Here is a 14,833-nt window from a genome sequence, read left to right as displayed (position 1 = left end):
TTTGAGTGTTGCTGCATATGCTGCTTTCAGAAATAGCCTTTTTGTAGCCATTCAAGGCAGCTTGCTGAGTCCCCTTTCTCCACCTGCATTTGTTGTTTTTCACCAGCCCTGTCTCAAATTAGGCCTGTCAGCATCTTGCCTCATTAATAGGGGGCATTTTTGGTCCATCTCAGTCACAAAGCCATAGGTTAGGTTGCCAAAAATCATAAAGGGGGTGGGGGGAGAGACTTAACAACAACAACAGTTTGGGAGTCCTTTTAATTTAATTTGGCCGTAACGTTTTCGTATGATTATTATTTATTAAATTTGTATACAGTGGTACCTCAGGTTACATATGCTTCAGGTTACATACACTTCAGGTTACAGACTCCGCTAACCTAGAAATAGTGCCTCAGGTTAAGAACTTTGCTTCAGGTTAAAAACAGAAATCATGCTCCTGCGGCGCAGCGGCAGCAGGAGGCCCCATTAGCTAAAGTGGTGCTTCAGGTTAAGAACAGTTTCAGGTTAAGAACGGACCACCGGAACGGAACGGAAGTACTTAACCTGAGGTACCACTGTGCTGCCCTTCATGCATGGATCTCAGGCCAGTTCATAGTATAAGAAGGCAAGACAAAGACACAAAATACATGATAAAAACAATAACGCCCCTCCCCACAGCCCCCTCCCACAGACACATCTCAAAGGGTCTAGGATGTTAATCAGACAAAGCTTAATTTCTGCTCAGCTGTGAGGACTAGATACATGAGCTGTTGCTTTCTCCCCAAACGAAAGCTGCTGTTCTCCGAAATGTAAACAATAATTTCCCTCTTCCCAACCTAAGGAGCGTCTCCACTGCTTGTCGCTATTTAGGTAAAGGTAAAGGTACCCCTGCCCGTACGGGCCAGTCTTGACAGACTCTGGGGTTGTGCGCCCATCTCACTTAAGAGGCCAGGGGCCAGCGCTGTCCGGAGACACTTCCGGGTCACGTGGCCAGCGTGACATCGCTGCTCTGGCGAGCCAGAGCCGCACACGGAAACGCCGTTTACCTTCCCGCTGGTAAGCGGTCCCTATTTATCTACTTGCACCCGGAGGTGCTTTCGAACTGCTAGGTTGGCAGGCGCTGGGACCGAGCAGCGGGAGCGCACCCCGCCGCAGGGATTCGAACCGCCGACCTTTCGATCGGCAAGCCCTAGGCGCTGAGGCTTTAACCCACAGCGCCACCTGCGACCCACTGTCGCTAGTTAGGGCCGCCATATTTTGAAGAGCAAAAATGAGGGCACATTTGCCGACTTCTACTTTTAACTGCAGATCGCTATGAAGACTCTACCCAAGAGAAATAGGACGTGTCCTGGGAAAAGAGGAGATATGGCAACACTTCCCTTTGTAACTCCCCTCCAGGAAAAAATACTCTTCCTCCTCCTGCCCCCCCCCCAAAAAAAGAACAGTGGAGCATCTTCCTTTTAACTAGTTTCTGACAGATTTATTTCTTGCACAGCTTGACGGATGGAGGATTGTGGTGAGATGTTTTCAGAGCGAGAGAACAATTTTGCCATAATTAGAAATTGGTTGGGTTAACACGCAGCCCCCCACCCCGTTCCGCAAAATCTTTAAATGCAGCAGCAAAGCTGGGTAAGGAATGTCTCTCTGCCACACAATCGGTTATTAGCACTTGATCAGTTTTCTTGGTGGATGGCTTGCCGCTGGTGCATGAAGCTTGTGCAATAATAGGCCTCTTGATTAACAGATTTGCATATCTTTTGAGGACCCGGAATCTGCATTCTCTGTCCTCCGCTGCCATTGTCACAGACCCTATACATCTGCACCAGAGAAATGCACAATGCACGCTTGGCTCTCCTGCCGCTGGGGCGAGTGAAAGCATTAGAGCCAGCAAAATAGATAGGGATGCAGGGAGGTGGAATGTGTCAGACCAGGGGAACAGCAGAGCTGCGGGGCAGGAGATTTCTGCTGCCAGGTGAAGTGGAGGCATTTGCCTGCAGTAGAATAACATGCAATGGAATGAGACCCATAATTCACAGGGAGGTCTCAGCTGTGCGTGGCACAATGCTGATTGCCCTTCCTACTCGCTTCAATCCATTTGGCGAGGAGGTCCCCACTGAGCCAGGGAGGTCCTTCCGGTGTTTGCCATGGGTCACCGGAACGGACGGTTGTGTTGTCATTTGATGTCTCGAGGCCCCAGGTGATGGAGCCTGGAAATGAGAAGGACCTGGAGGTCTTGAGGAGCAGGGCAATGGCCCCACTCCCAATCAGGCCAGCACAAAAAGGTCTTTCCTACCCTGGGGTGTGTGGTTTCTTGGTTGGGCTGCTTGCCAGTGTGGTGTAGGGGTTAAGAGCGGTAGACTCATAATCTGGTGAACCAGGTTCGCTTCCCTGCTCCTCCACATGCAGTTGCTGGGTGACCTTGGGCTAGTCACACTTCTCTGAAGTCTCTCAGCCCCACTCACCTCACAGAGTGTTTGTTGTGGGGGAGGAAGGGAAAGGAGATTGTTAGCCGCTTTGAGACTCCTTAGGGTAGGGATAAAGCAGGATATAAAATCCAAACTCCTCTTCTTCTTCTTCTTCTTCTTCTTCTTCTTCTTCTTCTTCTTCTTCTGGTTTTAGGCTAGGGCATTGCTGTGGGGTGCCCAGACCCTGGTGTGGAGTTTTGCATTGGCCCCACATTACAATGAAAAGAAGAAGCTCAAACTCTTCTCTCTGAATTTGCATCTATCTTTCTGTCCGTCTATCTGGAGCTGCAAATTTTCTTCAAATCCGGCTCATGGGCTTGTTTCTGCTCCTCACATCTTCCATCTCTTAAGTCTCTCTTTTACAGATAAAGTTGATAAAACTAGGAAGCTCAGTATTTCTCCTTCTCTCTTAAAACCGAGACAAACCATTCTGGCTTGATGCCCGTCCCGGAAAATGGAAACGCCACACCTTGATTAGAATTTGGAAGGGCTGACGTTGGACCTGATCAAAGTTGATGGGCGTAGCCATTCACATGGTGTGTGTACCGTGTCTTGTGATCAATTATGCAAGGCTTACCTGTTCCCCCCCCTCCAATATTTTATTCAAGTTGGCAACCCCTGCCTCCCCACCACGCTTGAGCCACACCATATTAACAGTCCAGATGAGAGCAGATGAAACATGACGGCCTCTTTTGAGCTGGAAAGGTTTTCTGTTTACCTCCGGCAGAGGGAAGAACAATGGGTGTCTGTTGGGGAGCGAACAATGTGATGTGGCTCTGCTTTAATTTGCTCAGTGGGTTGGGCGCCTTGTCCTGATTGCCGGCTCCTGGCCTTGATGGGGATCAAAGAGGGAAATGATGGAGCCAGTGGGTGGGCGGGGGTGAGAGACAGAGTGTTCACATGCACAGACCACAAACCCCACTTAGTGTCAAGTTGTCTGGGCTTAGTGAATAGCCCTGGGTATGGATTGCTAGCCTATAAATCAGAATGGCCGTTGCCACTGCGGGGCTCCCTTTTGGTTTAGGAACTTAATAACACTGATAGCTACAGACGTTTTGATGCATATACAAAGCAAGATTCTGACTCCAGTTAACTTCTCGGTTAGATTACTGAAACGGGTTATACATGGTTATACAAAACAAACAAGATGAATTTTAATAGGGAGAAATGTAAAGTATTGCACTTGGGCAAAAAAAAAAATGAGAGGCACAAATACAAGATGGGTGACACCTGGCTTGAGAGCAGTACATGTGAAAAGGATCTAGGAGTCTTGGTTGACCACAAACTTGACATGAGCCAACAGTGTGACGCGGCAGCTAAAAAAGCCAATGCAATTCTGGGCTGCATCAATAGGAGTATAGCATCTAGATCAAGGGAAGTAATAGTGCCACTGTATTCTGCTCTGGTCAAACCTCACCTGGAGTACTGTGTCCAGTTCTGGGCACCACAGTTCAAGAAGGACACGGACAAACTGGAACGTGTCCAGAGGAGGGCAACCAAAATGGTCAAAGGCCTGGAAATGATGCCTTATGAAGAACGGCTAAGGGAGCTGGGCATGTTTAGCCTGGAGAAGAGGAGGTTAAGGGGGGATATGATAGCCATGTTCAAATATATAAAAGGATGTCACATAGAGGAGGGAGAAAGGTTGTTTTCTGCTGCTCCAGAGAAGCAGACACGGAGCAATGGATCCAAACTACAAGAAAGAAGATTCCACCTAAACATTAGGAAGAACTTCCTGACAGGAAGAGCTGTTTGACAGTGGAATTTGCTGCCAAGGAGTGTGGTGGAGTCTCCTTCTTTGGAGGTCTTTAAGCAGAGGCTTGACAACCATATGTCAGGAGTGCTCTGATGGTGTTTCCTGCTTGGCAGGGGGTTGGACTCGATGGCCCTTGTGGTCTCTTCCAACTCTATGATTCTATGATTCTATGGGGCTGCCTCTGAAGACAGTTCGGAAACTTCAGCTGGTGCAGAATTCGGCAGCCAGGTTGCTCCCTGGGACAAGACACTTTGAGCATATTACACCAAAACTGGCCTGAATGCACTGGCTACCAATTAGCTTCTGGGCCCAATTCAAAGTGCTGGTTTTGGCAGTGGTACAGTGGTACCTCAGATTACAGACACTTCAAGTTACAGACGCTTCAGGTTACAGACTCCACTAACGCAGAAATAGTACCTCGGGTTAAGAACTTTGCTTCCGGATGAGAACAGAAATCGCGCGGCAGCAGCGGCTACAGCAGGAGGCCCCATTAGCTAAAGTGGTGCTTCAGGTTAAGAACAGTTTCAGGTTAAGAACGGACCTCCGGAACGAATTAAGTTCTTAACCCAAGGTACCACTGAACTCTCCCCAGGGAGGCTCGGGTAGAAATCATATATCAAACAGATGGAAAGCCCTTTAATCTGAGCAGGCTGAGAGCAAAAAAGTAAGGTTACCGTAACTTCAGTCATAGAGTTTCAGTATGCTGATGACAATGTAGTGTGTGCCCACTCAGAGGATTGGCCTATCACTCAACATCCAAAAAACCAAAGTGCTGCACCAACAAGTACAAAACAACCCCTCTGCAGTGCCACAAATCCAACTTAGTGGTGTAATGTTAGAAAATGTTGATCACTTCTCCTACCTGGGCAGTGGTCCTTCAACAAGGGCCGACATTGATGCTGAAATCCAGCATCGCCTGAGCTCTGCGAGTGTGGCTTTCTCCCAATTGAAATGCAGAGTGTTTGAGGACCGGGACATTTGCAGGGAAACCAAAATGCTAGTTTACAAAGCTATTGTACTGCCAATGTTACTGTATGCTTGTGAAACATGGACCGCTTATAAACGCCATCTCCGACTCCTTGAAAGATTCCATCAATGGTGTCTCCGGAAAATTTTGCACATCACTTGGGAAGACAGGTGAACTAATGCCAGTGTTCTGGAAGAAGCAAAGATCACCAGTGTTGAAGCAACGATTCTTCAACATCAACTTCGTTGGACTGGTCATGTTGTGTGGATGCCTGATGATTGTCTTCCAAAGCAACTACTCTATTCCGAACTTAAAAATGGAAAGCGTAATGCTGGTGGTCAACAAAAGAGGTTTAAAGACTCTGTCAAGGCATATCTTTAAAAACATAGTAATAAACACCGACAACTGGGAAACACTGGCTAGGGAGTTTGAGGCAGCAAACACCAACCATTAGGACTCCTAGGAGTGCTGCCACCACCAAGGCCATGGTGTCAACGTAACATTGTGTAGGCCAGGTGGAGAGGAACTTTGTGCGACACTCCCCACTCCCAGTCCCCAACTGGTCAAGCTGCCCAAGACTGGTTGAAGTTGGAGCTCAGCAACAGCCCAAGAGCCACACGCTCCCCATTCCCTGACACAGATGGATAAAATGGTTAAAGAAGCAATTAAGATTGGATGCCCTGTTTCCGACAAGCAGGACTCGAGATTAATTCTTTTTCTTTCTCTCTGCCGCACAGTTTGGAAGTTACTTGCTTGAGGGTATCTCCGAGTCAGGCATCAGCGACTGTTAAGATCACTTAGCAATAAACAGGCGCAAGGCATATCTTAACTCAGAGGATGCCACGTTGCGCCTGATTTGGCATCACTCCCAACGCCCACCTCTGCCAGTCTTGGGCGCGGGTTGCCAGGGTCCTGTTCCATCCCGAGTCCTGCGTTCTCGCCGGGTGTTCTGCTAGCGCTTTTCCTGCTGAGGAGAACAGGGCATAAAGTCTAATAAATACAACAGCCCTTTAAGGTAGAGCAAGCTAATACTATCTTCATTTTGGAGAATGTCGGGGGGGGGGGCTATTGGGAGCAAGAGTGAGTGTCTTGTCCAAGAGGCAAGAAGGAGAAGCCCATTGATGGCCACCAACCACAATGGCTCCATCCTACCTCCTCGTAGGAGGCACCAGTGCTTCTGAATACCAGTTGCTGGAAGCCACAGGAGATGAGCTTGGGAGAAAAGCAATGACAAACCTATACAGCATCTTAAAAAGTAGAGACATCACCTTGCCAACAACGGTCCGTATAGTAAAAGCTATGGTTTTCCCAGTAGTGATGTGTGGAAGTGAGAGCTGGACCATAAAGAAGGCTGATCGCCGAAGAATGGATGCTTTTGAGTTATGGTGCTGGAGGAGACTCTTGAGAGTCCCATGGACTGCAAGAAGATCAAACCTCTCCATTCCGAAGGAAATCAGCACTGAGTGCTCACTGGAAGGACAGATCGTGAAGCTGAGGCTCCAATACTTTGGCCACCTCATGAGAAGAGAAGACTCCCTGGAAAAGACCCTGATGTTGGGAAAGATGGAGGGCACAAGGAGAAGGGGACGGCAGAGGACGAGATGGTTGGACAGTGTTCTCGAAGCTACCAGCATGAGTTTGACCAAACTGCAGGAGGCAGTGGAAGACAGGAGTGCCTGGTGTGCTCTGGTCCAGGGGGTCACGAAGAGTCGGACACGACTAAACAACTAAACAACAACAAAAACAACAGGAGATGAGAGGGCTCTTACTTGGGTCCTGCTTATGGACTTTCCATGGGGCATCTGTAAAAACAGTGGTCTAGACTAGGTGGGCCCCCATTGGGCTGGGCTGGAAAGCTCCTCTTATGCTGCTTGTTAAGTTTTTTAAAGCCGAGATTTGAGCACCTTTGTTACAGCTCTCAGTGTGCACAGGGATTGGTCGCGGCTACTGTGTGACAGGATAGATCCTTCGTACATGCTCAGAGGCACTCTTATCTTGCAACTCCACTATGTGTTCCAGAGCCGAACCTTGCTACGCTTGTGCCCCCCAAATGTCTGTGCTTGCGACTCCCCGAGGAGTCGGCGGGCCGCGCAGCACAGCCCTTTGGAGACAATTCCCTTCTTTCTCCATCGCCTGTGATCTTCCCCTAATCTAAAATGGAATCTCTGGCTCGGGAGCTTTATCAAAACAGTTGTAATGGGATCTCAAAAAGGACAGTGATTTTCACAAGCGTGTTAGATGTTCGTTCCAGGGAAAGATATGAAAGCTGTGGGGTTTTTCCGCGGGGGGTGAGAAACGAACACGGTCAGGAAACGAGTGATGCTATCGAGCATATTACACAAGCCATAGCTGTGTGTGTTGATCAGCTTGGAGAGGAAGGCCAAAGATTCAGGCACATAACTTTATTCATCCGGCCCAGAGGCTTTCTCGGCCCCCAATGCCACACTGATAAGACCCAGGGCTTTGGTAGGTAGGCACAGCAAATGGTAAAGGTAAAGACCATTAGGTCCAGTCGCGGCCGACTCTGGGGTTGCAGCGCTCATCTTGCTTTACTGGCCGAGGGAGCCGGCGTACAGCTTCCGGGTCATGTGGCCAGCATGACTAAGCTGCTTCTGGCGAACCAGAGCAGCGCATGGAAACGCCATTCACCTTCCCACCGGAGCGGTACCTATTTATCTACTTGCACTTTGATGTATTTTCGAACTGCTAGGTTGGCAGGAGCAGGGACCGAGCAACGGGAGCTCACCCCGTCGCGGGGATTCGAACCGCCGACCTTCTGATCGGCAAGTCCTAGGCTCTGTGGTTTAACCCACAGCACCACCCACGTCCTTATACATAAATCCAGCACTGCCCAGAGTTGAACAGGAGGGGTGCAGTGTAACCATCTGCCTCCGGGCTGGGCTGACGGTTAGCGTACCCTGAAGGGGTGCAGCGGCCAACCTCTTCCTGGGTTTGGAAACTTTTAATAGGTTTGTTCCTGGTGGTTCTGCAGTTGCTCTCTTGTGGCACTATGTTGCCCCATGGCCCACCATTTGGGGATGACCTGGTGACTTTGCTGCCTCACACGCTTATCTGAATCAAGGCAGCTGAAGCTGTGAGGCTGTCCGCTGCACCCCTGCCTTGCCCACTGCAAAAACAAAAACAGAGCTAAAAACAAAACAAACCCCCGAATCAAGCCATTCACGGGTCGTGCTGCAAGGCCATTAAAAAACCTGCTGACTCCCGCTTTCTTACTCCTTGTCTCAGTCTGTATACACAGGGGGGGATTCAGTTTTTATCTGCTTTTTCTCCAATATTTTTTTTATATCTAACAGTGAAATATTTATACGGCCCAATAAAAGGCGGAAAGCTCGCAATCTCTCTCAAATTCATTGGAGACCGAGAGGAGCTTCCTAGTACGAATTTAACACCCAGCCGTGACCCCTGGTAATTGACTCCATACATCTTTAGCATCAAGAATTTACATAATACGCAGGAAAATGATTGATAGCTCCTGGAAGCCAGCCTGTCTGCCGAGAGGCCATGTGCACCGCCATCCGTCTTGCACGCTGCGGCCTGTCTCACCCTGCCCTGCATCGCAAACATGGCCGTGACACCGGGACTCTCCATGTCACCTCCCCCCACCCTGTCGACCACCACAATCCAGGGAAGGCAATTCCTTTTTAAATAACAGGAGGTCTCTCTTCAGCAGCACCTGTGGCAGCAAAAGGGTGCATCAAACTTGGGTATGGCTCAAGGACCAATGGTCATAAATTGAGGTGCAGGATTCTGGGCTCGGTTTTTTCAGTTAGGCCAGCGAGGCCCTCACACAAGGCGGTCACTTCAGGTGACGTAGTTTGGACGTTGTTTTAGGGGCTGCTGGGAGAGGAGGCAAACTCAGTTCAGCTCAGAGCGCAAAACAACGTTAGAAGGTTTTCTGAAGGAGCGTCTCCAGTCCCATCGTTCTGCCCGGACACTGGGGTCCAGCTCCGAGGGTCTTCTGGCGGTCCCTCCCTATGAGAAGTGAGGTTGCAGGGAACCAGGCAAAGGGCCTTCTCGGTAGTGGCGCCCACCCTGTGGAATGCCCTCCCTTCAGATGTCAAGGAAAAAAACAACTATCTGACTTTTAGAAGACATCTGAAGGAAGCCCTCTTTAGGGAAGTTTTCAATGTTTGATGTTTTATTGTGTTTTTAATATTTTGTTGGGAGCCGTCCGGAGTGGTTGGGGAGACCCAGCCAGATGGGCAGGGTATAAATTATAAATTAGTAGTAATATGGTAGTGGTAATATTCTCCCACACAAGCCTGCTTTGTTAATTTTTGCTGCTTTCATGTATTTATTTTTCATAATTTTTATTAATTTTACTTATAATCACAATCCATAACATTGTATCCTCTTACTAAATCTCTTGTCTCAACCGAGCCTCAACGACTTCCCTCCCTCCTGCCTAAATAAAATTTTGCATTTTTGCATTTTACTTCCTTTCCTATTCTTATTATATCATGACTTAAAATATTAAATTACTCAAGCTGAATAGGTAACTAATTCATCTTACAAATCTTCAGATAACCCTGCTAATGATGTTAATTGCTTACAGTTGTTTTTCAAATATAATATAAATTTGTTCCAGTCTTTTTGGAATACTTGATCTTGATGGTTCCCGTCAGTTTTGCCAGTTCTTCAAAATCCATCATCTTCATCTGCCACTCTTCTTTTGTTGGTACAGTGGTACCTTGGGTTACAGACGCTTCAGGCTACAGATGCTTCAGGTTACAGACTCCACTAACCCAGAAATAGTACCTTGGGTTAAGAACTTTACTTCAGGATGAGAACAGAAATCGCATGGCAGCAGTGCTGTGGCAGCAGGAGGCCCCATTAGCTAAAGTGGTACCTCAGGTTAAGAACAATCTCAAGTTAAGAATGGACCTCCAGAACAAATTAAGTTCTTAACCCGAGGTACCACTGTATTTCATGCTGTTTCCATTTCTGGGCTAATAAAATTCTTGCTGCAGTTGTTGCATATAAGAACATTTTTTTAGAAACCTTCTGGTTTTTTAGCAAAAGTGGTTTTAAACATTTTACTTGACTCATTATATATCATCTCCCAGAAAGCTTTTACCTCTTTACATGTCCACCACATGTGGAAAAAAGTACTCTCCTTTTCCTTACATGTCCAACCGTCATTTTCTGTTCTGTACATTTTAGCCAATTTAACTGATGCTAAATACCACCTATACATCATTTTCATGACATTTATTTAAGCGTACTGCATGCAGTAAAACCAATACCTTCCTTCCATAACCTCTCCCATTCTTCTAACTGTATATTATAAACAATGTCTTTAGCCCAGTGTATCATTACTGTAATCTCGGGCATTTGGGTCTACAGGGGACCTTGACACTGGCTTACGGTACTTAAACAAGCATAATAAACACCACGAGGGACGCGGGTGGTGCTGTGGGTTAAACCACAGAGCCTAGGACTTGCCAGAAGGTTGGTGGTTCGAAGGTTGGGGGTCCCTTTACCTTTAATAAATACCACATCAAAACGAACAGTATGGATAAAGCAACCACTCAACTTCTAGAAGCGTATAAAGCAGCAGCTGTAGTACAGGGGTGAGGAATCGGTGATAAGGTACCACTAGCCTTCAGAAAGGTGGGCAGAGATGGGGCAGGTAAGCCTCCCTCTGAAGGGCATCTGTGGTCCTGTTGCCAGAAGTAAAACAAACAAAACCATAAGCTGGTGTGTAAATGGAATGGGCTGAAGGTTAACACAGAGAATGAGAAACTAGGATCGAAAGATTCGTCCATCCCTAGTTTAAATCTCTTCAGTAAGAACCTCCTGAGCCAGTGTGGTGTAGTAGTTAAGAGCGGTAGACTCGTAATCTGGTGAACCGGGTTCGCTTCCCTGCTCCTCCACACGCAGCTGCTGGGTGACCTTGGGCCAGTCACACTTCTCTGAAGTCTCTCAGCCCCACTCACCTCACAGAGTGTTTGTTGTGGGGGGGAGGAAGGGAAAGGAGAATGTTAGCCGCTTTGAGACTCCTTCGGGTAGTGATAAAGCGGGATATCAAATCCAAACTCTTCTTCTTCCATGACCCAGGTGATGGAGGAGGAGACAGCAGCAGCGCTCAACCTGAGAGGGTGGACTGGTAGCTCCCAGGGTGGTGCTGGGATGGGAGGCAAGGCTGTCGAACGGAATCCATTCCGGAAGTCCCTTCGACTTCCAAAACGTTTGAAAACCAAAGCATGGAAGCTCCTGCAGCCAATCAGAAGATGCGAAGGCCCCGTCGGACGTTCGGCTTCCAAAAATAGTTCGCAAACCAGAACAGTCGCTTCTGGGTTTGCGGTGTTCGGGAGCCAAAGCGTTTGTTCGAAAACCAAGGTACGACCGTACGTCAAAGTTGGGCTGAAGAATCTTGGGGAAAGAGAGGACCTCCTGCCATAGCCCTGAAGCCTGTGGAGCTGCCACATCAAAGCTTGTGATCTACGGTGTGTATAAGGGTTAAAGAAGGCTGTGTCTCAGGTAACCTGATGCTGATCTGTATAGGTACCAGCACCTTGAACTTGGCCCTGTAGCAAGTTCAGATCCCACAAGCACGGTGTTATTGCCACAATGGTTGTGCTCTGCTCAGAGGCAGTAAATGCTCTTGAATCCCTAGAAGCCACAGGAGGGGAGAGTTGCTCTTGGGCTTGAAACCTGCTTGCTGGTTTCCCTCTGTGAGAACAAGATGCTTGACTAGATAATAATAATAATAATAATTTATTATTTATACCCCGCCCATCTGGCTGGGCTTCCCCAGCCATTCTGGGGGGCTTCCAACCAAATATTAAAATACAGTAATACATCAAACATTAAAAGCTTCCCTAAACAGGGCTGCCTTCAGATGTCTTCTAAAAGTTTGGTAGTTGTTGTTCTCTTTGACATCTGGTGGGAGGGCGTTCCACAGGGCGGGCGCCACTACCGAGAAGGCCCTGTGCCTGGTTCCCTCTAACATTCTCCTTTCCCTTTCTCCCCCACAACAAACACTCTGTGAGGTGAGTGGGGCTGAGAGACTTCAGAGAAGTGTGACTGGCCCAAGGTCACCCAGCAGCTGCTTGTGGAGGAGCGGGGAAGCGAACCTGGTTCCCCAGATTATGAGACTACTGCTCTTAACCACTACACTACACTGGCCCTCGGTGCTGGAGCTCAGTGTCCGGGTAGAACAATGGAGGTGGAGACGCTCCTTCAGATATACTGGACCGAGGCCATTTAGGGCTTTAAAGGTCAGCACCAACACTTTGAATTGTGCTCGGAAATGTAGATGGGCCTTTGGCCTTATCCACCAGGCTCTTCTTACGTTATCGGCTGGCAGGAGTTTGCCCCCACAAGCAGGCGGACCACTGTGCCCTGCACCAGCCTCAGAGGAACCGTAGTCCTCCTCTATCCAGCCTTTGTGATTTAAATCAATATTTTAAAAAGAAAGAAAAGAATAAGTAGTACAGCAACAAATGCGGGGAAGGACTTTGATGAAAAGCACCCCTTAAAATATGCAACATCATGGCAGCCGTGGGCTATCCTTTTGAGTGCTGTCCCTGATGTTCCTGGACTTTCTTTTCTAATAGTGTCCTTTTCTGCGTTCTAAAAAGAAGAATCTAACATTCCATATTTCCTTAATGGGTTTCACACGTGCCGGTCTGTCCCCCTCCAAAGCCAGCATGATATGAATCCATAATTCTTTAATGAAACATTTCCCTGCGCTTCCAAGTGAGCTGTGCTTGATTTACAGAGCTGTACACAAAAGGTCAGTTTACTCAATCCTGGCGCTTTCATCACCCCTGCCCCAAATTCTGCTGGAATTAAAAAGCCATCTAGATTTTTTTAAACCTTATTTATGAACACTTGGAAGCATAAGTAAGTTATCGTTTGGATGCCTTCTTCCTGTTCTGATATATATCAGCTGGTGATGGCATAGACTTGGAGCTTAAAAACAACAACTATATCACACAACGCAATATGGTGCTCTTCTACTATTTTGACACTCTTGCTGTGTTTTTCTTACAGTTACCAAAGAAAAAAAGGGAAGGGGTTATTAAGAATATTGATCAGCCAAGTGCTCTGTTAATTTGAACCCCCATCTGTATTTGTTTACATAGAAATCTCTCTAATCTAGATTTTATTTTTATTTTTATTTTTTGGCTGCTTAATATATTCTCCTCTGTTCAAAATATTCAGCCCTGCTGTAGTTGACTTGCATTATCTTAAAAGGCCTGGACCACAGGCTGTATGTGTGTGCTTAAGGACTACAAAGGGACACAGGTGGCGCTGTGGTCTAAACCACTGAGCCTCTTGGGCTTGCCGATCAGAAGGTCGGCGGTTCGAATCCCCGTGATGGGGTGAGCTCCCGTTGCTCAGTCCCAGCTCCTGTCAGTTCGAACTCCTAGCAGTTCGAAAGCACGTCAAAAAGTGCAAGTAGATAAATAGGTACCGCTCCAGCGGGAAGGTAAATGGAGTTTCCGTGCGCTGCTCTGGTTCTCCAGGAGCAGCTTAATCATGACCCGGAAAAACTGTCTGCGGGCAAGCACTGGCTCCTGTAAAGCGAGATGAGCCCCATCTCCCACCTATGGCATCAGAATCAGGGAAAGAAGGAGCACTACTGGCCCACATCTCTCCCCTTTGACAGGCAGGGACATGCGACCCGCAGCTTGACTGTCACGGCTTCTTGTGGATGTGACCACAACACCCTCAATAATTGGAAAAGGAGTCGATGTCTTGCTAGAGGAGACCTAGAACACGTGGCCATATATTTCCCATGCTAGTGAAAAGGGCCTACAAAATATGCTATCCTCTGCATCCCGACAAATCTGGATGTGGCATGCCTTGTCCCTGCAGTAAAGGTAAAAGGACACCTGACCATTATGTCCAGTCGTGGCCGACTCTGGGTTTGTGGCTCTCATCTCGCTTTTTTGGCCGAGGGAGCCGGCGTACAGCTTCCGGGTCATGTGGCCAGCATGACTAAGCCACTTCTGGCGAATCAGAGCAGCGCACTGAAACGCTGTTTACCTTCCCGCTGGAGTGGTACCTATTTATCTACTTGCACTTTGATGTGCTTTCAAACTGCTAGGTTGGCAGGAGCAGGGACCGAGCAATGGGAGCTCAGCCTGTCGCAGTGATTCGAACCACCGACCTTCTGATCGGCAAGTCCTAGGCTCTGTAGGTTAACCCACAGTGCCACCCGCGTCCCTGTACTTTGGCCAATTAAGAAGCTTATAGGGATCAGGCACGAGCTCAGGTATATTTGCAATATGTGTAAATATCTGCTTCTCCCCCAATGCCCGGGGGCACAGGTTTTGTGATCTCATTCAACCTGTGTCTCCACTGAAGTGTCTTTCAATAAACTGAATTCCTTTTCCACCCCCCGTCCCCTCAGTTGACTTAAGGGACCCTCTAGGGGCCACAAGACCATGTGCACTTATGGATGCTTTAGCCAGAGAAGATGACCTTGTTGTGGATGGATGTGAATGCCATACAAACCTGACCAAATAACATAGGAGGAACGAATATTGCAAATACATGAATACTTAACCTGGTAGCTGGCGAGATTTGCGTTTGTGTGTGTTATGATTATATTTAATTGTCTAGTTATATTTTGTTATATACGTGTAAGAAAACCAATAACAGTTACTTGAAAGGAAAATCAGGAGTAAG

At 47.8% G+C, this 14,833-nt stretch overlaps 1 protein-coding gene across 1 annotated transcript in view; it reads left to right on the top strand.

Annotated features, from left to right (window-relative positions):
* The window catches only part of CUX2 (cut like homeobox 2), a 265,234-nt gene that overhangs the window by 137,330 nt on the left and 113,071 nt on the right, over nt 1-14,833 (top strand). The gene's annotated exons all lie outside the window — the stretch shown is intronic.

Source organism: Podarcis cretensis (assembly GCF_951804945.1).
Source record: "Podarcis cretensis genome assembly, chromosome: 8".
NCBI classification, from domain to species: domain Eukaryota; kingdom Metazoa; phylum Chordata; class Lepidosauria; order Squamata; family Lacertidae; genus Podarcis; species Podarcis cretensis.
This window is presented reverse-complemented; position numbering and strand designations above follow the sequence as displayed.